Source organism: Nothoprocta perdicaria, unplaced genomic scaffold (assembly GCF_003342845.1).
Source record: "Nothoprocta perdicaria isolate Ctin4 unplaced genomic scaffold, notPer1 scaffold_8, whole genome shotgun sequence".
Classification (NCBI taxonomy): Eukaryota; Metazoa; Chordata; class Aves; order Tinamiformes; family Tinamidae; genus Nothoprocta; species Nothoprocta perdicaria.
This window is the reverse complement of record NW_020456087.1, coordinates 9,365,214-9,390,704: the sequence shown is the minus strand read 5'-3', so window position 1 is coordinate 9,390,704 and position 25,491 is coordinate 9,365,214. Positions and strand designations below refer to the sequence as shown.

General features: G+C 44.7%; 1 protein-coding gene across 3 annotated transcripts in view; it reads right to left on the bottom strand.

Annotated features, from left to right (window-relative positions):
* Nucleotides 1–25,491, bottom strand: part of TTLL5 (tubulin tyrosine ligase like 5) — a 121,219-nt gene that overhangs the window by 26,289 nt on the left and 69,439 nt on the right. The gene's annotated exons all lie outside the window — the stretch shown is intronic.

Genomic DNA, 25,491 nt, shown 5'->3' with positions numbered 1-25,491 from the left:
CCAGCAACACGCACATCCTGTGCTCAAAAGACAGGATGCCATATGGCCCCCTGAGGCCCGACACTGGCTAATAAAAACTTCTCCTCGGTGCCTGAGCCTCCCAAGGCCCTGCTTAGCTGCGCCATGACTCTCTCAGCTACCTGTTCCAAATGTTTCCTTGGGGTTCCTCATGCAAACTCCCCTTGTATTCCCAGTGAATGTCATCACCGTCTGGCATATAAGAGACACGTTGTGCTTCTGTTTCATGCCATGATGCAAAGTGTAGGCTGTGTTTTTGGCAAGGGACTTACCCCAGGCTCATGTGAGCTCCTATCACACCTCAGATCTTTGAATGTGTCACAGCTGCCGCCCAGGGTGTTGCCGCCTCCCCCGTAATCTTCACCATCAGAGCAACCCCTTAAAATGGGGTCATCTAAACAATGTTCGAAAAGAAACCTGAACAACTCGGCCATCCCTACGTACTATCCCTCAGTGACGGTCAAATGTGCCCCTTTCAAAGAAAACTGAGGGCAAGGACTCTAAATTACCAGAGAGACCTTCTCCTTCTCAGGTTCTAAGCTCATCAGAGGAATAAAAAAAGTCCATTAGAAAAGGAGTTCAACTTCTAATACCTCCACCAAGCTTCCCTGGGGACTCCTTCTGCTTGGAGCATCACTGCTACTTTGCTGCCTATGGGACACCAGCTGTAGGTGGTCATTACTCGATGGCTCTGTGCAAGTGATGCCACCCATGCTTCCTCAGCCCGCTGCTTCCACTCTACATGGCAAGCTGCATAAATGACTCTTGCTCTCTACTCCCTTTTGCTCTCTCACCCTTTGCTGCCTTGCTGTTTCAATTCTTCCCCTTTCATCAGTGCTTGCAAAACTGCAATCTTGCAACCTTGTACTTGGGCCCGGAACCCAAGTTTCTGAATGTGGTTCTGTGGTTAACCTTGGGAGAGCTGCTTCCCTCTTCTGAACCTGCTGTTCCCTTTCTGCCCTCCTTTGAGGGCCAACACCACCTCTTCTTACTGCTTCAGTACATGATTGCTCTCTAACATCAATCAGTGTCTGTAAATGCTATTGTGAAGCTTAAACATATAGATACGTATATGGCTTCTGTTTTCCAGGGTTTCTCAGAATCCCCTCTTAAAATAACTCCTCCTTTTTAAAACTCCCTTAGACGCTCTCTTTTCCTCTTCATTCTATTACAGTATTCCCACTCTCTCTCCTCTCAAACAAGATGAGCACAGGGAAATTCTGCAGTGGTTACATCCACGCTGTGTGTATTTTTATAACCCTCCCCACGGTGGCGGGATCCAGGCTGTCTCCTGTTGGGGTTTTACCTGCAATTGCTCAGTTCTGCACAGGTACCAGGAAGCTGTGCGTGCTGTTGGCTTTCCAGCACTGTTCCCTACAGGGCACAGAATGCCACAAAAAGCATAAATTAAGACGGACCCAACAAAGCAAAAGGAATCCTCAGCACGATCCCTAGCTGCCTCCTCTCCCACGTGCCCAGCTCACCGCATGGGTTATCACCAGGTTGCTGTCGTGTGGGCTCCTATCCCAAGGGAAATCGCTGCCCCTTCCATTGCACACATCCCAGTTCCGCCCCCCACCAGATGCTAAAGCTCCCTGAGTGACTTTGCCAGCATGCGAAGCAGCCGCAGTCTCCATAACCCTCCTGCTACAGCCAGGTCATGCAGGAGGATGAAAAGCACGGAGGCCTGGGCTGGACTGTGAGGCACCCGTTGGGAGATGCCCGGGAGTCCCTGCAGCCCAGCACTCCCAGCAAACACCCGCTGCAGCGGACACGAGGCGGATGAGCCACAGGCAGGAGCTCTGGCAGTGTCACCTCAGCTCTCACTGAACAGCCCAATCAACTCCACTAATGGCCCATCATCTTTGATACCTCCATTTTGAGCAAAGCAACATTCTACTTGCCCCATGGAATTCTCCATGGAGTTTTCCATGGAATAATGCTGTGAATAGTGCTTTACAGAGGCAATTTCTCAGCTCAGAAAGATTTGACAGTGTCACTCAAAATGTCCTCTCAGAAATTAAACCATCCCAGGATTCAAAGAATACTTTCCTATGCAGTTAATAACTAGTTAAAAGATAGGAAATAGAATAAAAATACAGTTTTCATGGAAGGAATGGAATTATAGCTTTCATGGAATGGAAGATGATCACCAATGGCTGGTGATCACAGAGCCAGGGAATCTGTGCTATGCTGATCTCTGATTAAACTATAAACTACTTATAGTTTATTAAACTACTTATATACTAGTTTATATAACTATATAGTTATATACTACTTATATACTAGTACTTATATACTACAGTATATATTATAAACTACTTAATATACTAGTTCGCAGTATATTAAGGTACTTATATAGGTACTTATAGTTCCTATAAGTAGTCTACTTCTTAGACTACTTATAGTTTATAGTCTAGGGAAAAAATGAATTTCATTCAAGTTTGTTGAATTTGTTGTACTCAGCTACAGAAAATAGTAAAAAACAAAGTCACTAAAGAAATGCAAAAACCCCTTCATAGTACGGAATGATTAGACATTAAATCGGCAGGTGAAATTCTATTTAACAGCTACAACATCATGTAAACAGAAAAACACAATTCTGGTTTTACACAGCAATGGGGTTTGAACTAGTTATTCCCTTTCAGGAAATACAACTTACAGCTAGAGTTGTAATAGACTTTACTATGAAAATATCAGTAAATTACAATCAAAAAGTAAAACAAGTGCTTGGAATTATTAGCAAAGGAATAGGGAACAAAACTGAGAACACTATTCAGCTACCACATAGAACCAAATTACATCTGTGTCTCTCATACTGAACCTAGTTCAACCCTTGTGCCCTCTCACATCTCAAAAAGCACACAGCAAGACTGGAAAAAGTATAAAGAAATGCTGCACGGATGACCAAAGGTATGCTCTACCTTATATACTCAGGAATGGCTAAGTAAATAAGGACTCTTCAGCCTGGAAAAGAGACAAGTGAAAGGAAGTATGAAATATCTACAAAATTAGGAGTTTCCAGGAGGGAGAGGAGGAATGGGGAACAATTATTCACTGTCGCTCAAGACAGAAGAGGAAGGTCAAACCAGATGACATCCTCAGGTGGCCAGGTTAGAGCAAACAAAAGGAGATACTACTTCTGCTAACACATAATAAACAGGGGATGCCATATTAACACAGGAAGCTACGGATGCCAAAAATCTAGAGGTTCAGAAACGATTGCACAGATTTATGGAAGCAGAAGCCACTAAACACTATTCACATACCAGGATAACGCCGCTCAGCCGGACTGTCCCTGAGCTCGGATTGCTGAGAACCAGCGAGTCCTGGGGAGGCAGCAGCCCGTGGCGTCACCCAGTGCTCTTCCCTCAGCATCTTCTAGGGGTTCTGAGCAGGGCATCGAACCACACGGACCCCTGGTTTGACCTAATACAACCAGGACTGCTTTATGCACCAGAGACCTGAAACTAAACCCATCTTGGGTTTGAGGGAGAAGCTGGGGAATTCAGTCACATAGCCTTTAAGGCAAGCAGGCAAGCTACAAGACTGTAGCTTGTTTCAACTCTGAACCTGCAATGCATATCTATCCTTTGATCCCAAAGGATGCTTGGGAAGCTCAACATGGACTGATCCTCTCTAAAACATGGAAGTCAAGGAAAAATGGAAGAGATGAAACCAATGCAAGTGAAAACTCCACGGAAGCAGTTCCTGCCTATACCCAAACTGGCTGCGTGCCCCAGAGAGGACACAGCGACTACAGTCTGTAGCAGAGGGAAGACCACTAGCTTAATGATAAAACTTTAGATTATTTCCTTGATCATTATTTCTTCTGCTTTGAGATACCCAACATATGATTTGTTGTTACAGAAATACAGAAATTGGGGACTTTTTTTAAATGAATGTGGATTATTGCCTGATCCAGCATTTGTCCATTTCAATGGCCTCTCAAACACTTGCCTTTAATTTCTAAGCTGCTTTAACCTACTTTTTCTGATTTAACCAATATATCATCTCTAGCCTAAACAATGAATTTCAGAATAGAATATCACCCTGTTAAATCTGGTTTAAACCAATCAGGAAAACACTCTGGAAATGACAGTGTCAAATCTATAGGAGAGATTAAATTAAAAACAAAAAACCACATCAACCTTTGGCTAATGTTTTCTTCCATGGTAGACAGTTCTGTACATAACTTGCTGCAGTTCCAGCACTCATGCTCCTTCTCTGCACGTGACGCAGCAGCACGCCAGCAGTTTTCCTGGTTTCTGTATTTAAAACGTTGTTTGCCTGAGTAGATTTTACTTGCGGGGCCTGCAAAATCCTTCAGGATTGAATATATTTCCATTAGCTTTCATGGCTTTTTGCTTTTACACAGATGGAAATCAATATAATTTCACTGTACCTACATTCGACTATTTGTGAGTATTACATATTTGACAATTGAAAGCCTGCATATTTTCAAGCCACAGGATTACTTTCAGAGAGAGGTATTTCATCCACAACTTCGCAGTCACCATCCCCCATGTAGTTGATTTTACATCTAAGGCTTTTATTTTTGTACTTGGGTACAAAATAAAAATTTAGGCTTAGGTCTGAGACTCCATATATTGCAGCCAGCTACGTGCTCCAGCTATCAGTACAGTTGCCATGCTCACACTGCTATCTCCTGGTGCAGCTCCCATTCTCAGCATCTGCCCGTTAGCTGATGTAATCAGAGCACAGCAGCATGTTTGGGCTCTCCCTGAAGCCATCCCTGCTGCTAAGGAACTCTACAGTAAGCTCAGCACAGCAACGAAGGCTGGGAAAAGGCCAGTCAAAAAGGGATAAGAGGTGCTTAACAGCTATTACAGAGCTCACATAGCAGAAAACTATATAAACTGAAAGCAAGGCTTTGTCACCTTTTTAGAGAAACTCAAAAACCACCAGAAATGCCCCACACCCGCAATAGAAGTTCCTCAAAATAACTGCTCACAGAGCTGCTTCTTTTCAATAAGGCATCGCTGCCTGCACACAAGGCAGAGGCTGGAGACACAGGGATGGCTGCCCGTGTGTGAGCACACACACCCCAGCACACACACACCCCCCAGCACACACACACCCCCCAGCACACACACCAACACCCTCCAACACACACACTGCTTGCTAGTGCCACCAGGAAAGACAGGGTTTTGCTCTGCCAGCCTGGCTGGTTGTGAGCAATCTTCTCACAGCTCAGGGTTGCTCAGGAATATTTATGGGTTGCTCAGTTTAGAGACCTGGCCAGGATTCAGGCCTTCAGTATGTGCAGGAAATCTCAGCCTTGGCATTAAGGCCCATCCTTTGTAAGCAATATTCCATCCTTCCAGCAGCTCTTAGGGCTACTCTGTACTCCTGGCAGGAAACCCACTGTGTTCCTTTCTTTGAACTGTAATTTTCATAAAGCCTGGGCCAGAATTCCCCCTTCTTCTTCACTGACAGGCTAAGAGCTCTCTTTTTTTTTTTTTTTTTTTTTTTTTCCTCTTTGCATCACAGAAGGTACAGGTTTGCCTCCAAGAGCAATTCCAGCAGATATCCATGCTATTATAATCCCAACCTAGCCTCAAAGTGCTAGAACACCACACGGCAGACTCCATGTCCTTGCTTCTGAATTCCCTTTCATGCTTTGGCTCTCTAAGAGGACCTCACATCCAATTCACTTAGCTCTCTCCTGATGTAAGCAGCCCTTACACAGTCAAGTATGGATACATGTGCTAGGAACTAATATCAGAGATCTGCTCACTGACCACAGCCTAAAGGCTGCACGCAATCCAGCCTCCATATGTGAAAGACTTGGTGATGAGCTCTGGTGAGAAAGGAGAGAGCTGGTCTTCTGCGTCCTCTGCAGATGGATACTCGAGACCGAAACTGCAGGGAACGGCAGGACACCAACCACTGAGAATCTTGTGGTTACTGAAAACCCCCTGCTGCACAGTCCCCTAGCACCCTCCCTCCAAAGGGGTCATTCGCACCTCTGACACCACAAGGTCTTCTCCAGCACAGCCATTGCTGGGATGAGTCTAAGAGGACAACAGAGAGAGCTGGGCCTGTTCAGTCTGGGGAAGAGAAGGCTGAGGGGGACCTGATCAGTGTATATAAATAACTTAAGGGAGGGAGTAAGGAGCAGCTGGCCTCTTTTCAGTGGTGGCCAGCGACAGGACTAGAGGAAATGGCCACAAGTTGAGGCACCAAAAGTTCCACAGGAACTTAAGTGAAAAAATCTTGATAGTGAGCGTGACAGAGCACTGGAACAGGCTGTCCAGGGAGGATGTGGAGTCTCCTTCTTCAGAGATCTTCAAACTCCGCTTGGACGCAGCCCTGTGCCACGTGCTCTAGCTGACCCCACGTGAGCAGGGGGGTTGGACTAGATGACCCCCGAGATCCCTTCCAACCTTAAGCATTCTATGATGCTATGAACAAGAGACCACACAAAACACAAAGAAAACTCTCTACCCAACTGAAACTACAGGGGAATAAGAAGGGAGGAGTATAAAACATGAATACGAGGGTTTGGGGATAAAATTCAGGGAATTTCTCAACCAAGAATGTGTTTTTCTATTGTATATAAAGTGTCCAAAGTTCTCAAAAAAAATGATTTTTAAATACCATAAATGCTATGTATAGGGCTCTCATTCACACTTTGACTGAAGGTTTCTTTCAATGACAACTGGGCATCTGCTTGGTACCGACTGCTGCGTGCCAGGCAACAACCGCAATTCACCAAGTTGGTCGGTGTTCCCTGTGTACCACCTACCAGGTGTGAACTTATGAAACATTTGAAGAGTGCCTTCATCCCACTGAAAGGCAATGCAAATTAGATTCAAATTACTGAAGAAAATGCAACCCAGACATTCTTGTAAAATACTCCTCCGTGTTTAACCCTGCTTAATTTGTGACAACTGGTAGGATCGCAGTGGGAGACTATATAGCTTTAGGTTGAGCAAACTGAAAAAAATAACCCTTTCAGATGCAGAAACAAACTGACAGTGAAAAAATTGCCATCCTTTCCCGTAAAGTCTGGAGTTGCAGTGGCAACAAAGAAGCCCAAAGCAGTTAGACATCAGTGATGCCACCTTGCCATGGAATGCAAGACAATCTGAGGCCAGCAGGCAACCAGGTGATGGGAGCAGCCCAGGAAGCTTTCAGGATAAAGCTGTCATGGGCACCCCATGCTAGAAAGTCGTTGGCATTGCAGTTCTGTCTGGTGTGGCAGCCCCCAGCACCCTGCTGACTTGTGTTCAGGCACTCGGAAAAACACAGAGCATTTTCTTTGGCAAACCACATGCTTCTTCCCTCCCTAACAATGGGCCCTAGGATCAGGCTGGCTATACAGGAATGATAAACATAGTGGGACGCGACCCAGGACGCGGGGGGCCTGGCTGGGGTGTGGGACGGCCGGGCCTCTCAGTGCCGCTTGCCTCAAGGCTTCGCTTTGTCTTTTCTCCTTCTTTCTCTCCCCTCAGCTTCAAAAGCAATAAATTAAAAATTGAAAAACAGAGCAACAGCTCTTGGAGAACCGTTTCCTCCTGGCCTCTGCTCTTATCAGGAACGTCTAAGAAAAATTGCCTTTGGTTTAGCTTAGCGAGCCTGTATTGTAACATGGTCTGCAAACCTCACTGCCACAACATGCAAATCCCTAAAGCATGCAGCAGCAGGTAAAGAAAGGTGGCTTTCCAAAAATCAGGAAAGAACAAAGCACTCTTAAATCCCTAAATGAGCCCTGCCTGGGACTTTGGAGATCTTCTGCAGCCCGGGGAGCTGTCCAGAACCCTCAACAGCGCAGGTACATCAAGAGACCAAAGAGGCAGGAAGCATCTGGCCTACATAAAGCCAGGACGCCACCACCTGCCTGGTAATCTGCTTTCCAGCTCTGCAAGGGAAGCCAAGGAAAAGCTTTTAAAGGTAAGGAGCAGCCTGCAGAGGCTGCACAGGCAGAGCAAACACACGGAACCGGGTTCAAACCTGGTTCCAAGCGACAGGTGAGTGTCCCAAGGCGAAGGTGCTGCGGAGAGGCAGGAGAGCTTTGCAGCAACCAAACTGCTCCGTCGCAGTGACGACCATAGGAAAAGCCTTGGGCCTAAGTGACACATTGGCTTAGGGAAAGAAGGCAAGTGGATCTGCAGCTTTAACCACAACCACCAGAGCCACATCCATTCACAGGTTAATGGTAATAGCTACCAGAGGCACATTTCAAGCATCCCAGGACATGCTAATATGCTTAATTACTAGCAAATGTCATGAGTCCCTTTCTGCTGTTCTCACAATTCCCCTTTTCAGCTGTCAGACTTGATGTTGTTACAAGAATTCTGTTCAAGAACAGAGATGCAGGCAAAGGCATCCAAGTCCTCTCCTTGTGGTGCAGGGTTAGCACATGTTCTAGTGGCTGGGGCAGTCTGCGCATTCCAGGTGCACAACTCCATAGGCAGGCACGTGTTCAGCGCCCAGAAATTCCCCTGAGATTATCAGCTAAACTTAAATTTTATTCCATTTTTATTACCTTCCCTTCCCTTGAGTCTAAACTTTTGCCACTAGACCTCTGTCCCCTTAAAGCCAATTCAACCCTTCATCTTTTCCCTAAACTCAGTCCCTTTTTAGCTCTGACTACCTATCACTTTTTTTTCCTGAATTTTCTCCAGTTTATGAATATGAGGCCCAATCGAGGTGCCCCAAACTGTACATATTATTCCAGATGTGGATGTACAATAGCTATATGGGCAGAACCTATTGCCTATCCCAGTTCCTTGTTTTTTTTTTTTTTTTTTTTTTTTTTTTTTTTCCTCCTTCCTTCTCCAGCTATATGGCTGCTAACTTCTCTCCCTCATCTTGGCTTCTGAAAGCTATTTCTGCCTCTTTCCCTACCATCAAATATCTGGGTTTTGGAATAAAAACTGCTTTTCTTACAACAATGGCAAAGTAGTGCCTATTTACTGCTGTAAATCGGGAATTAAGTACTTTTCAGGTCCTGGGTCTCCATATCCAGACAGAGTCAGGAGTAAAGCAGGTTGAAAATGGGATGCATCAAGACGGCCTAGCAGAGCACCAGCAGGTTGAGAGGTTTCCCCTGCAGCATTCCATAATCTACCTAACAGTTCCTGGACTTAGCTGGCATTATCCACCTGCTTTTTTCCAGGAGCACTAAACCTGGCAGCCTTCATAACTGAAATGAAATATTTACTCTTCAGGGGAGCCAATTTTTGTTGGGCCCCTAGTAGCATCCTTGGCTCCGTGCCACAAACAAAATACTGTCAGCCTCTCTGATCTAGGAAATACTTGGCAGGTGAGCTACATCATTTTATTCTTCTTCTTTCACAGGACAGCTTTGAAATGCACTTGTACAGAGACAGAATCAAGAAGAAAACTAACAGCCAGCTGGCTGGCAAGTTCAACCCCTCCATCCTAGCACTGCTCATCAGGTCACGAAGGAAGCTGAGAAGGCAGCAGCTGCTCCACGTGACCCACACTGACAAGACCCCACAGCCTTGACTAATGGGAACACTGGAATGAGCTAACCTGAATGGGACAGAGTTCTGGGCTCTAGTTTCCTGCACATGCTTCCATACCTGCAAACACAACCAGAGCCTGCAAAAACATTTTAATGGGAAGATATATCTATCATAATGTTAATACAGATGAAAAAGAAGCCTGCTATCATTGCTGCCCTCATTATGGGGCTTTGGGGAAGATTACCTACTTAAATCCGACATGGAATTGCCTGAGCTGTCTGCTCCCTACTCTACCACCTTGCCAATTTTAATGCATTAAGTGTGAAGCTCAGACAAAACGCACAGATGCTGAATGAAGCCACCGCACTATACTGTCTAGTTTTGCTCCAATTACAGTAAGACACGTCAGGCTTAGACAACATGCCAAGCCCCATCTTAAATCTGACTTCTCTTCCTAGTCCAGGCAGAGTCTCAGTGAACAGACACTCCGCAGAGTCTGAGGGATCACTAACTGTGCCTCAGTGTTGCCCCCTTACAGAGATAGGAAAGGTCCTCTCCACTATATAGGTTCCATAATAAAATCTGGCATGAGTCATGTGAATCAAGTGAATTAATATAAAAATGTGACCACTAAGTTTTTTCTAATTTTGTCCCTATCAATGTAGGCAAGTCTATTGGAGGAAAAACCAACAACCTGGTGGGCTCTACCTCTTCCCTGCTGTACATTTATCAGTGTTGTATCCAAACAGATTTTGTATTTTAGAGGTGATGACAACAGCATCACATGAAGAGGAAAGCATAATAAATAGACATCACTATCTGTTTACAACATACTTCTGACTGGGCCTGTAATGAGAGCCACTGATCTGCCACCTTCGTGGATATCCCTACTCCCTGGCTGCTTCCAGAGAGGCAGGGGTTAAGCCAGGACCAGTAAGTTAGCCCTGCACCCTGCACTGCCTCCTTTGAAAAGCCGCTTGCACAGTTTACAGCGAGAGAGTGAGAGTGCAGCTGCTGTCCCAGCCAACATTTGGTTCCTATTACAGTGAATAAATCTCCCCCTCCCCCTTTTATTTTTTCCCTTTTTATATTAAAAGTCCATCAAACATTTTTTTCTCCTTCATATTTTCCATCAAGTTTCCTCCTGTGCCGGCTTTCCCAGAACGCTGCGCCCCTTGCTGCATTTGCTAAGGCAGCAACAGAGAATGTTTCTTTCCCCAAGAAAAGAATGGGGAAAGAAGGGAGCAGCTGAAGGCCCTTGCTCAAACCTCCAGGGGCAAGTGAAAAGTTACAGTTGGGCTAAACTGGTGAAATCTAGAGCACTTGAAAAGAATAAACAAACAAACAAACATCAGGCTGTTGACTTCGGTTGGGCTGGGATTCATGAGATCAGGGAGAGAACTCAAAGTCCTCTGCTCCTCCTAAAAGCAGGAATACCCTGCAGAGCTCAGTGCCCTTCTGGTCCAGCCTCAGGCCTCTCAAAAGACTCAGGACAAGATGACACTACACACTACAGGGCTTTCAGGAGCCTAAAGGGTATGGTTGTGCTACCCACGATGCCACCTGAAAATTACTTTCTGGTTGTCCTATGACAGGATTAGAGATGCTACAGTGCTCCTAATTGACTGTTTTGTTGTCTAATTATTAAATATCAAGTACTCAGAAAAACCTTAAAGAACATGACAAGTCTGTAATTTGCAGTGAAGTTCAGGAAAGCAATCAACTTCACTTGACATCTTGTACCCCTCTCATCTTGTTACACAGTGCATGGAGAGTCTCCAGGTCCACTCTGCCGAGGGTCTTTTGGAGAAGCCTTGATACATTTGACAGCATGGATGGTCTGTTTATGGGGACACGGCATGCTGAAGTGTGCAGTTCCCTGACTTCATGCCCATAAAGTCTGAGGCCAAGAACCATAGCCAGATAACAGAGCTCCATAAAAACAGCAACACGTCTACATTCATATTCTGTAAACCTAGAGGGAAGGCCCAGAAGTTGTTCTGTGTTTCAAGAGCAAAGATCTGCAAATACCTCTAGTTAAAGCTTGTGGGAAGTCTCCCCTGAAAGGTAGTTTAAGTTGGGCATCAGTGATAGCAGAGAAGCATTCTAGTGGGAGAGGCAGAACAGTGCTATATAGCAAACAAGATGCAACTCTGGTACCGTTCAGCAACACAGCTAAAGCTGTTTAGCATCCAGCTACTGAAACAGAATAAAATACGAGAAAAATATAAAGCAAGAAATTAAGGTTGCTCTCCTTGCTGCGAGACTGTGTGCTTGTGGTTAACACATTCTCAGCTTTGGATAATTCCTCAAACAAGAAGGAATTACAAATATATAAGGGCAGAGTAAAGGCTCTCAAGACACTTCTTTTAAATAATTGAAAATGTTCAACCTAGCTCCAAAGCAATGAAGATAAGGGAATTTCCCACTGAAAAGAATATTGACTTACACAGTTCTCACAGGCTCCTAAACCTGAGTGAGCCTGCCTGCTGGCCAAAGAGGTATCTCTAGCGCTCATCTTCCCCGTATTGTAATCCTGATTTTTTTTTTTTTTTTTTTAAGGTACGATAACAAAGACTGACAATATACAGAGTATACTTATCTGGGAATGATCGCCCACCTGCTAATATCCAGGTTCCCTTTGCAATTGTGTTAAACTGGAACAAATGGAGCATTTTATTTATTTATTTATTTTAATCTGCACCTCCTGTACAAAGATCCACTCACCTGCTGTGGCTCCCTGAGTCTTCAACAATAGGTTAGAAAAAGAGTAGGAAGGGGCACTGGCAAGGTCTGCATCAGCACTCCCTTCCAAAGGATTAAAGCCTAATAAAGGGAGTGGCTGCACTCCCAGTTCCCCAGTTAAAGAGAATAACTGCCCGGGTATCACCCACTGCACAAACACACCCTGGCTCAGCAGAGCCCATCACACACACACACACCGCACTAATGCTGCTGATACGGAGACCCCACATAAGCATGGCACAAACCACGACATGCACACACGCCAACAGCCATCCTAAGGAGAGCTTGGCTCCCTGGCCATGCCAAAGAAACCCCAGGGTCGTGGTGCTAGTTATTCTGCAGGTGGAAGCAGCTCTGCTCCCCCTGCAAGTTTTGTGATGCTCACACCACACTGTGCTGTAAAAGGTAAGGGCTATTGTCCTCTCCCTCACCGGCCACCCCCTTCCTAAGATGCCATAAGGGACCTCTGGACCAGATGATCTCTACAGGTCCCTTCCAACCTTAACCACTCTGTGATACTTTGCTGGAAGTGGTTACTTAACCAAGGCAGCACAAACTCTAAGCAAGGCTCTTTTCAAGCTAAATCTGACAGTACTTTTTCAAGTCCACAGTATTCCTTCTGGTATCCTTTCAAGACTATTTGCAGAAAATTGCTTTTCAGAAAGAAAAAAATAATGTGACCCATGAACACACTGGATATATCACAGGAATATATAAACTCAGGATATATTTACAAATGTATTGTAGGTAAGTATTAGCTAAGATTCATCCCCAAAAATAACTTCAGAACTGAATGGTAGGTTCAGTTTTGATTTGCGTATTTTCAGGTTTTAATACTGAGAAACAAAACATTTTAGAAAAATCTATAGCTGATACTGTAATACTGCAATAAGGGATTATGCCACCCCTCCCAGAAACTTCACCCCCTCCTGATGCCAGTGGTACCAGAAGCCTGTGAAAACACACCAGGACTGCACTGCAATGCACTGAAGAAAAGAAGGGAAAGTCTTTTATTTTTACAGAGCCTCACCTGAAAAAAAAAAAAAAAAAAAAAAAAAAAAAAAAAGGCAGATTCTTCAAATACAGCACAGCAAGAATCTCCCTATTTTCTGGCACCTTGTCCTCCAATATTAATACCATAGAAGCGTGCTCCCTTGCCAGAAAAGTATTCCAGTTTATGACAGTTTTGGCTTTCTTGCTGCTCCTTTGTTTTAAGCTATGCAGAAAACAGTCCGCGCTCCACTCCTAATGTTCCATAAATTCCAATCTCCTGTTGGGATCCATCTACCTTTTTGTCTCCAGAAGAGAACAGGGCTCAACCTACAGCATTTTCAGTAAACCAACATTTCAGTAAGAAAAGCCATGGAGGGAACATGCAGGAGGTGAGTATTCAGTGAAACAAGCTGTGTTCCCACTCCCTTGGGTGGCAGAGGAGATGGACCCTGCCAAGCACCTCCAGCAGCTAAAGCAGTGAAGAGCTGGTGCCCCTGCTTTGACAGCGATGGCATGTGAGGCCTTGGACTAGCTGCTCATTTCTCTGTCTTATGAGAAAACCATCTGGCCCCTCTAGCTCTGACAAGGAGTTTCAGGGTTTCCTGGTTGCAAATCTCTGCCTATTGTATGTGGCTATAACAGCACACAAGATTAGAATTATTCTCATTATTTTGGGGGGGGGGGGGGGCAATAATGCAGAAGAGAGCTGGGCAAGCTGTAATTAGAAAGGCAAAGTGGAGTGAAGTAAATTCACTGACAGGCCAAAGCAAGTGCAAGGTGCTTCACTGACATGTGGCATGAGGCACTATAACCCAGAGAGCACCACACAGTAGAGCTATTGCTAGTGCCCACCCTCCTGGTTTAATTACTTTGCTCTTATTTCCTTCTCTCCATCTTGGCATCCATGAAGAAGGCAACACACGACGGCTGGGGGCAGAAGTGCTGCACAGGGCTGAGGCAACATACCTGGCAGCTGCTAAAACAAAACTTCAAAGTCTCGGCTCCCTTTGAAAACCCATCAGGCAAAAATACCCTCCTCCCCTTCAGCTTCCTTAGGAGCTGGTACACTTAACCACTTCAGCATGTTTGGCAAATCTACAGCCACTTCCAAAGCAGGAAGTGGAGCAGAAAACTGTGGGAGAACCCCCAAGTCATTCGGTTATCACCCTCTTTCCTCACGAGGCAGTAAAGTGCATGCTGACCAAGCAGGCCAGCTGATGGATCCCAGTGAGACCCAGTCCACAGAGGATTTGTCCTCAGACCTCTGAAATTACAGAATAAGCCCAGGCTTACCTCAGTAAACTAGGTCAGCAATACCTCAGGAAACTGCTAAAGCTGATGACAGACAAAGTCTGTCACTGGAGGGAGGTGCGTAAAAGGATCTTCTGATAAGTACTTCATATAGTAAAAAGATCTGGCACACTCGCAAAAGACAGCTCCTGGGCTTGTCTAGAATTTGTTGAAAGATCCATCTCTCCCAGCCCATCTGAAAAAGATGCTCAAGTTGCACATGTACATGCATCACCTAAAGCTCTTATATGAGATCCCTGTCAAGTCTGTCAATTCAGACAAGTCCCTTACGTGAGATTTGTGCCTCAATATACAGTTGTATATTGTAACTGCAGGCCAGGAGGCGGAGACTGTAAGCACTGGCACATGGGGAAAAAAAAAAAAAGGTTTTAGTTTCAATCCTTTTGAAGAGGCATACATAGTTGTGATGCCAATAGTGTGGGCAGAAGGATCTGACACAGTTGTATCGGCTCAGGTGGTCAACCCCGGTTCACAGCATCATATCATTTTTTCCCCTCGGGGGGTGAGAATGACAGAAATCTAAAGGCTGTGCTGTTCTCTTGGGGATGCAACTTTTTGTGGTTTCCATAATAACCGGGTTTCTAGACTGTACATGGGTGAATATCTCTACTGATTCTGAAAACCAAATGCCAAGAGCAGGTATCTTCAGAGGGAGTGCAATAGCTTTCATAGGAATTTGTGGTTAAAGATGAAATAATTATGCAATCCCATACTCCAACCCAACCCAATCCCTTTTTCTACAGCCAAAGGGAATTGTTTCCTACAGCGTACAGGAAAGATTGTCTAATTAGTCAGAAGCTCCCAGATCCAGGGAACACAGATGGGAATCACGGACTCAGTACCTCAGGAATTTCATCAAGTGATTGCATGTAATGCTAAGCATGAGCACATCAAAGTTGCAGCTGCAGATGCTAAGCCCTTATAAGGACAGCCTAAAATACCCCAGCTGTTTAGAAGAATAATGTCCTTTCAAGAGATCCCTCCTTCCACAGATAAGGCACGCCAGAAGACCACAGTAACAACGGTGTCGAGTGGCCGAGCGAGACTGCTCCTAAATGTCACTTCTTCACACTGATGCCTTGCAGGATGTTTAAACAAATGGGCTAAACTCAACACAAAAGCTGTAACTGGGGTCCTACTGCAGGCTCATTTTATGTGAAAACATAAATAAGAGCAGAAAAACGGCCTCCAGATGGCTAGAGCTGCACACAGGAACACTTGCCAAGGGACTCAACTTGGTGTTACGTACTACACCATGGCCCTCTTCGTAAGCCCTTGCTTGCACAAAGGTGAATAAGGGACATTGAAAAAAGACAAAGTAATTCATAAAGAAAGATCTTACCCATTTTTCTTACCTAGTAATTTGCATCTTAAAGCTAGTTTCTTAACAACAGATTAAGACCTGGATAAACAAGGTGCAAACAATGATTTTGATTCTGTAGCAAGAAGTGGAGAAAAAACCACAGCCTATGAATTTATATGGTATCAGGACTTCAGAAAATTTCAGAGAAACACAAACAGCAGCACCAAAAAAAAAAAAAAAAAAAAAAAAAAAAAAAAAAAAAAAAAAAAACCACAGTAATATACTTTCTTTTATTCTACAGAAATCCTCCTTAACAACACAGGCCTGATGAAACCTATTCTCACATACTCAGGTTCTGCAGGTCCTTAAAGGTGCTATCACAAAATCACAGAATGGTCGAGGTTGGAAGGGACCTCTAGAGATCATCTAGTCCAATCCCTCTGCTCCTCCTGAGTTAGTCTAAAACTCTGGAGTCAGGTTCCATGTGCCAGACAGCAGAAAGACAGAAAGGGCAGGAGAAGGCCCATTGTGAGCCAGACATAATCTGAAATTGAAGCAAAGAATACCAGCAGCTGGAACCTAAATCACTTTTGATATGGCTCTCTCTCTTTGAAATCCTTTTTACTAAAGGTTATTGTCTCAGGAGCAGTTTTAGCAGACCGAGAGCAATCAGGCCTTGCTTTGGCCTCTCCATGCCTGATTTGCTGAGGATAGTAACAGGATAAGAAATATTAATACCAGACAGTGTCTGGTACCTTTTAATGCTACCCAGCTTCTTTTTAAGGGATATCCAGGATTCAACTACTGTTAGAGTATGAAATACCTGCTCATGATACAGGACTCTGCATACATCAGTATTCTACATAACCCTTACTTTAGTCTGATGTTACATAACCCACCTTTCACAGCACACTTAGAATCTTTGCTATTAGCACTGGCCGATCCACTAACTGCATTCCTGAGCTGCTGAAATACTATTATCAAAGTACTCTTATCCATTTGGTTAAACTCAGCACTAACTGACAGTGTGCAGTGTTTCATACTATTCATTTAATAGTAATAATACATAAATTGGTATTGCAATGTATATATACATTACAAATATGTAAGGTAAATAATAAATTTAGTAGTAATAACATTGTAAAATGAATAACATTCATTTAATTCATACTATTCACTTAAAAGACTACACTCTAGGGTAAAATACTGTTTGCATCATCATCTTCAGATTACACCCCCACAGATTTCAAAAAACTTATGAAATGGTGAGCAGGGTCTCCAAGCAAAGCTGTCACTACATGCAAAGGGAAGCTTCAAATACTTTGACTTTTTAATGCTTTTTTTCCTTTTTTTTTCTCCCTCCCTTCTTTCTTCAAAATAGTGTTTTGTTAAATGCCAGAGCCCTGCATGGCTCACAAACAGGTGCTGATCGATACCTGCAGACCAGAGAAGCCCTAGAGAATAACAGGCTGTCACGAAGCCAACAACATACAATTGAGCAGCTCCTGTGACAGCTGGGGATATTAGGTGACAAAGCAGGATCCTCATAGGAAAGGCTAACTAATAGTCCCAGGGATAGGAACGGGTTTTTTGTGTGTTCTTGGCAGAGAACTCCTGTTTATAGCAGAGGATAAAACACCAAACAAAGCGCCGTGCTCATCCTGAGCAACAAAAGCCAACACGTGACCTGGGGCTGCATGGAAAATGTGAATGAAGGTCGGTGATGGAAACTTCACCGTACAAGAGAAGGTAGCCCAAAACCAGAGCCTAAAAGCAAAGAGGAAATCCCCGCAGCCAACAGAGCTCGAGTCCCCTTTTGCGACCTCCTGCTCTGGCACGCTTATTTGGTCACTGAAATCCTTAGTCTGCTTTTGACTCCAGGCCCTCTGGCTGCTGATTCCAGAGAATTGTCCAGGCACTGCCCCACACGTGCCAGCTAGAAAGCCTGTCCACATAGATCTCAGGCTGCACCCTTCTGCTGGCTGGCTTACACAGCAAAATAATCCTCACACCTGTAAAACACCAATGCTTTCAATACAGCTGTAAACGACCTTTGTTTTCATCACTAACCAAACTTCCTCTCCAACATTAAGGGAGCTATTGCTTCCTCTAGGCAACTTCTTCAGTTTTCTGAAAGGGCGCAGAGCAGACTCCAAATTGGAAGACTCCAAAATATTCACGAGTCCAGGTTGAGAGCAGCCCTGGAGAGCACGGCACAAATGAAGGGAAGGTTGCTAACCTGCCTCATGCTTGATAAGCCTGACTCATAGAGGAGCTTCTCATTTCTACAAGGCAGTTTTCTGTGGCGTGCCTGGTAGGGAGGATACAGAACATGCAACTCTGAGATTTTAAGTGCTTCCCTGTGACCCACAGGCATAGCACAGTTCAAAGATGGGCTCATTCAATCCCTCTGTTCTTAGGCCAGATGGACCTGCCCTGAGCTCAAAGCCAGAAAGGACGATCTTCTGGGAAACTTCCCAGTGCCCTTCTCAGTTGCACAACTGTGAACTAATTCCAACAGCTATGGCATGGTAGTTTGGCTTTTGCTCCTGTTTCACTACCCGCAAGGCTAAGCGATGGACAAAACTCGAAGCCCTTGTGTGAGGAAGAGCCACAGATGGATAAAAATATTGCCTTAAAAAAATAAAAAATAGGAAAAGGGAGAAACCAGACATTCGTGGGATTCCCTGACAACTCCGTGCAAAAGGAAGGGCTGGGCTGGAAAAAACAGGGCCCCAGGTTCCTGCCAAGCTGTCTGAGGCCCGTCCTTTCCAAATAGCTCAAAGAAAGAGCCAAGGCTCCCGTGTAACCCTTTCAGAGCTCCTCTGGAGAGAAAGGCTGCTCTGGGTATTAACCCGCAGAGCACTTGCTTTCCGGGTTCCCCTCATTCCTAGAAATCAGCACATGGCAAAGTTGACATCCCCCAGGAGAGCTACTGAAGTGAGAGATATGGATGCATTAACCCCCCAAATACCACTGTGGAAAGCAAGTATTTTAACACTGAATGGGAGGTTTTAATAAATGTAGGGGAAAAAAAGGGGACATTTGCTGTCCCTTCATTGATCCTTCTCAATTTGAAGGATCTAGAATCTAGACAGGATATTTCAAAAAAGATCTAAGATCAGAGATGGCTGGGTTGGAAGTTTATGAGTCAAATAGCACAGAACGCTAGAAGATGGCAACTTACTCGGTATTGAATTTGATTCTTATTAGAACAGAAAACAGCATGTGACTTCAGTCACAGCCAGCAAAATCCAGTGTTGGCGGCTGAACGCCAGAAAGGAGAGTTCACTGCTAAGGGAGAAAAGAAAGAGTAATTATAACAGCATGAATCGCCATATATGCTGCTTGGTTTTACATTAACTGCAATAACCCAAGGGAAAAAAAACCTCTTAATCAATTAAAACCTTGGTGTTTAGCATGGTCAGAAACCATCAAGGTATTAGGATATAAAAGTTATGGGTTAGGAAATAGTGTTAAAATAATATAGTGTCCTTTATATAAAATCAAGGACTTGTGCTTGGACTACTGCTTTTGTTTTTTGTCATCTCTATGAAGACAGCCAGAGAATTTTCATAAGACTGGGAAGTTTTCTGCATAGAAGTTGAAAAGAATGGGAATGTTTAGTTTAGGAGAGGCAAGTAAGAAGGGAGATTATAAATCCACACAAAATTAATAGTGTAGAAAGCAATAAATCGAGTATTTCCATTTGACCTCATATAATAACGGAGCAGAGACTTTGGGTGAATTTGAAAAACAAGCAATTAATAAAAGGAAACTTTGGCACAATGCATAATTTACCTGTGGAACTCACTGCTGCAGCTCACAAAATAGACTACAATGTTTCCAGAAAGCAAAAATATTTATATGAGCATGCACAGCCCCATTATGAAAAACAGAAAGCGGGGTGAGAACAAGTCAGCAGTAACAGCTGAAGCTGCCCCTGCACGCGGGGAATGTCCCTGCTGTCCAGCAGAGTTAACTGCACTTTTATTGAAGATACTGGCAGTGGTTAGTCCAAAGCACAGCATAGAAGATTTAAGCAATCAGCAGGATAACAAATCCTATGTTTAGATTAGGGGAAGGTCGGTTTGTGGAAGCAGCTGAAAAGCCACAATCCAAGCCCATTATCAGCACTGGTTTCAGGGAATGTATGACACCTCTGTCACTGCCCTCCTCCTACCACTACAGGCTACTTGCTGGGATACTGGGAAAGAGGGGCACATCTTCCCTGACAGGAAGTCGTGCAGCCAGAGCCAGGTGCTGGAGGAGGGCAGGGTTCTCTTCCAATTCCAAAGCTATTCCATAAACCCTAACCGCGCAAGCCCAGCACAAAACTGTGCCCGCTGCGTTGGGCCAGAGGCACGAGGAGGTGGCGGCGCGAGGCCCCGTGGAGCAGCCGGGCGGCGAGGCCGCGGTGCAAGGCCGCGGGTGCCCCGCTCAGCCCTGCCGCCAGGCCCCAGCACGCAGCCCCGCACCGGCTCCCGCGCTCGGCCCAAACCCCCTTCGCCTCTGGAAAGGGCCCTGCGATTAATCGCACTTATTACCTCGGAAAAGTAACAGCGCGGCGGCTGCCAGCCAAGTCCGACTCAACAGCGTCTGGGGAGCCGGGGCTGCAGGGCCAGGCCTCAGACTGTCTGGGCAAGTCACGAGCTTTCCGCCTTTCCTCTCCCGGAGGCTCCAGGCACACGGAGCCAAGGCCTCGCTGTGGGAAGCAGGGATCCTTCAACAGCGTGCCAACCCGTGGTGCGGAGGCTCAGGGCGATTTCCGAGCAGGATGGAGAGTAAATGGACCTGCCATCACAAGGGTTTTTTTTTTTTTTTTTTTTTTTTTTTTTTTTTTTTTTTTTTTTTTTTAATGCAACCAAAATATATTTAAAAAAAAAAGAAGGCAAGCCACGTGTAGGTAAAATTTAAGGGAATAGCTTTGCTTTCACAGTTAATGAGTTGTCACCAGTGACCCTGGGAGAAAAAAAACATACATAGGTTGGCAGAGGGAGGCAGGAGGCTGTTACATGCACAGATATGCACAAGTAGAGGAAAAATATGCCCAAGCTAGAAAAGGGATGAGCTGCAAGAACATACAGCTACCCAGGTAGCACTTCCTTTCCTTGCCTTCCTCTCCTCAAACCTCCTTAGAATGGAAGGATCTCCTTACAAGAGATCAAGCCCCAGATTCAGTGCACCCAGAAATACTGCTTTACAAGGGCCACAGGCCAAAATCCAAGTGTGACAGAGCTGCCAAGGAGAAGCTGGCAAGGGATCGGGGCAGAAAACCTCTGCATCCACCCTGACTTATACCCCCTGTTCAAATAAAGATATTGAACTAATTTAGGCATTACCAGAACAGAGGCCTACACCTGGAACACAACCCAAAGGGCAGCAGTTCAACCTCATGTGCCTTCAGTGACAGAAATAGCTATTCTAGCTCAAAAGGGACTTTTCTGAACAAGTCTTCCTAGTGCAGCACCAGTCACTGTAAGCAGCAGACTGAAAAAGTAGACAGTGAGCAGGGGTCTTTCCCAGTTGTTTCGCAACTGAAAAAAAAATCAAAGACAGCAGCACCAGAATGAGCTATGGATGATTTGCCTCAGGATCAAGAGTCTTCCACACCAAAAGTGAGGACAGCGCAGCCTGCTACTGCTAGATACTAGAAACAACACACTTAGACCAGGGAGAATAGGCCTGAGGAAAAAGGACTGTGTGGCAACTATGAAGCCTTCAGGAAACACAGCACAGCGCACACAGCCGGAGCTGAAAATCCGACTTGCCCCCTAAGAGCGAAAGGGGAAGGAGCGAGCAGCCGGGAGGAAGGAGCAGACACATGGCTGTGCTAACTCGGGGCTGGACTGGGTGCCGCCGTGCTGCTGCTCCTCTGGCACTTCGGGGCTGCCCGGGCTGGGAGGTGCTAAGGTCACGGCTGAGTTTGCTCACAGCGAACTGAAGGCCTTTGTGCAGCGCTGCTGCTCTCGCTGCTTTCAGTTCCTCCACGGGCATGAGGGCAGCACACGCTCCCCGGCCGCCAAGCTCGCCTGCCCTGGCTGCTGGGCAAACAAACAGGCCCTGGCCGCCTGGCACACAGGGCACAGGGCAGCCTCTGCATCACGAGGAACTGCAAGAACGTTGGAAGAGCTTAAAGTCATTTTTAATCCTCAAGATGCAGAACAAGGCAACACTTATCACATAATAAACATATTTATTCCTTTAAAAATTTGCCTTTAGCTGCCAAGATGGCTAGGAATTCTCTCCTCCTTACTTGTAATTGCAAGCCCATCTGTAGTTAGCTCTTTCCCACAGTCTCTGCTGCAACCTCCAAACTTGGCTTCAACACCTTCAGATGCAAAAACAAGACATCCTATCAACTGCTCCCTCTTTTATCATTGTGAGAATCAGCCTGCATGTAGCACCTCTCGTAGCTTTGCTAGCATTATTCTTCTCATAATCCTTCAGAACTTGTCTAGTCAGGGTCTGAGCATTTTGCTGGCTTCCTATTTTAAGATCCACACCCCTAAAATTTAAAATAAAAAACAAGGAAACTCTGAGGCCAGGTCCACCTTCCTTTATGACAAAAGTAACAAGCTGTTCCTTGTTGAATCTAGATTGGGGAATCAAAATTAGCCTGGGATCGTTCCTTGGGAAGCCTTTTCTGGCAAGACTCAAAGTTTTGTGGAAACAGTGGAGAAGCCACTTAGACGAGCATAGAATAAGCACTGCAGAGAGTGCTTCCACATCTCACAAGCCCCAAGGACATACACAATATGATTAGAGCAGGGGTTCTCAAGCTGCAGTGCATGTACCCCTTGCAGTAAATGAAGCTCTAGCAACTGTAGAAACAGCAGCTCCAAAATCTTTCAGTGCAGTGGAAATTAAGGTCACCGATATTTTGAGACACAAGGCATACAGTTTGGGGTTCCTGAAAACCTGAGATGACAAACATCCTAGTTGAATCTGCTACTTTCCCACCCAAGTTTTTCAGGCAAGAAAAATAAAAATGAAAACATAGTAATGAGATCCAGTTTGGAGACTTAGACATATGGTAACTATGTACAAACAAATCAGTGAAGTCAGGAGTAGCTGCTGCTGCCACCACCCAAAGTGATACTGGACAAAATTAAACTTAGAAGCCCCTAGATCAGAAAATTCTAAAATTCTGTTTTAATACAAACTCACACATTAAACAGACTGCCAACAGACCATCCTTTTTGACCAATATGAGCACCTTGGCTTAAATTCTGAGTTAAGAAATATTTTGTGCATGTGAAGGAGTGAGAAAGGGAGAATCCCTTGCTTCTGACTGCAGTAGCCCTCCCAAGTTGCCTAGGGTAACTTGGGCTGTCATTCTACCTTTTGACTGATGACAGGGAGGCTGGCTTGTCTGCCTCCCCTCACCACTTAAATAAATCTGTCAGAACAGCCAAAGAAAAATGGTGTCAAGTACTCTAGAAGAGCTGTGATGATCTTGTCTATTTTAGAAAAAGATGTCATGAATAAAACAAGAAGCTAATAAAACGGAGGTCTTGGAAAACACCTAACATTTCATTGTTGAATTTTTGCTAACATACTGCCCGTAAGACTTCTAAGGGATGAACCTGAGCAAGATGAACTTGCTGTTGAATCCAAGATACTTTTTGTCAACACAGAAATCTACTCATTAGAAAGATTTCTTTCTCACTAGCCTTGGTGACGCAGAACTGGAGTTAGGAGGACAGAGCAAGTGTGATGCAGTGGCCATGGGCTAAGCAAGGCAAAGAAGGCAGGGCTGGAGCAAGTGTGGCACTGTGTCGGTGTGATTAAAAGCGAGCCTATGCCTGTGTACAACTTGGAACGCCCTGCCTGCTGCGCAGCTCTCCAGACTTCTCATTTGGGGCACAGGGAAACCTGTACTGCTATGTGGGTGGGAACTAGACAAAAGTTTATAGAAAATGGTTAAAGTAAAAACAACAAAATCTCAAAAGAAAGAGCACCACAGGCTTATAAAATAGCATTTTAACATACCCACAACTGTTCCCTGTCCATTATAAACTCTAAATCTCCTTTTCTATTTTGCCATATTGATGTGGCACATCACCCCATAGAGCCAAAGGAATCCAACAAAAGAAAGGAGGACAAATGACTGCTCAGAAACATTTAGATAAATCCATACTGACAGAAATTCGAGAGGAAATTAAAGAGAAGGAAAATTTGTCGGTAAGAACAGCCTGAAATGTAAAATTCAGAAGCACCAAAACAAAATGAAGTCTTTTCAGACAAACCTCAGCAGCACTAAAATGGCTTAAATATACTACAGAGACATACAAAAGCTGTAAGGACTGAATGTCAAAGACAGATATTTGAAGTGGATCCAAGGATTATTATTTCTTTTAATCAGTGAAAGCCAGATAAGAGAGCCATTGAGAAAACATTCCCATTCTTGCTGAATTCTACAACTGCTGGACCAGAACCTCACCAGATAAAAATAGGAAGTTTTTCTTCCAAGTCATCCAACACAGAGCTGACTCCATCAGATGACCCTCTATGAACTGCTGACCTCCAAAGTAACAAGCCAAATAGCAAACAAGGGATTTTCAATGCAAGACAGCTCCATATATTACAACCTTGATATTCCTTCTTGAATTCTCTTTAAAAATAAGATTCAAATCTTTCTTCAGAGAAATGCATAAGAATGTTTCACAGCCTCAGTTATGAAGCACTGACTCAATAATTCCAAACGAAAAAAAAAAAAAAAAAAGAATCAACTCCAAGTTTTCTGATATAAGCAGCCATGAAGACAACATCAACAACATCCTAAGACGATTCTTTCTGTATCTTGCTCTGAAAATAAAAACAGAGTAACTCAAGCACTACAAACCATTGCAAAGCTTTGGTCCTCTAATATGCAGAATATGCAGAGTACGTATTCTCTGAGTGCTGAGACACAGAATCATAGAATACTTAAGGTTGGAATGGATCTTTGGAGATCATCTAGTCCAACCTCCTGCACACCCAGGGTCACATGAAATCCTTCATGATAGGTTTGAAGACTCAAATCTACCCTAGATGAGCCTATATGCTTCTTATATACTCTTGGATTTCTCGATGAAATAAGCAGAATTTCTACAGACGTTAAATTACATATAGTGCTAGATGAGAGACAGCCCTGGTGTGGTTCAGAATGGTGCTCCCAGCACTGAAGGGTGGGTGACAGATCTACAGATAACATACAACAGAAACTGCTTCAAAGCAACATAACTACAATGCCTTCTGCAGAGATCTGCATTAGGAGATTTTGCTTCTAACAGCAGAACAGCTTCCAGGGTCCACTTTCCTGCTAAGTCTGTGAATCTACCCAGGGGTGCAGGCAGGGTTGAGAAAGGAGCAGCAGCTCTAGGACAGTCCGCACTCCGCTGCGCACGGAGGCTGCCTAGGAGAGGAGGGCAGCTTACACCTGCTGGATGGGTTCTTTATTTGGATTAGGTAATAGCTGCCCTGGCTGGGCTCCAAGAGCAGAATCACCACCTCTCTCAATAACTCGAAGCCCCAGAGGCGAACAATGTGCTGGAAAAGAAACAGGCCAGGAATTCATTTCTCACATTCCTTTTCTTCAGGCAAGAGGAAAAACAGTGACTGATGAAATAAGAACAATTTTACTTGAGCTTTCCAAATCCTTCTGCAATCCTTCTA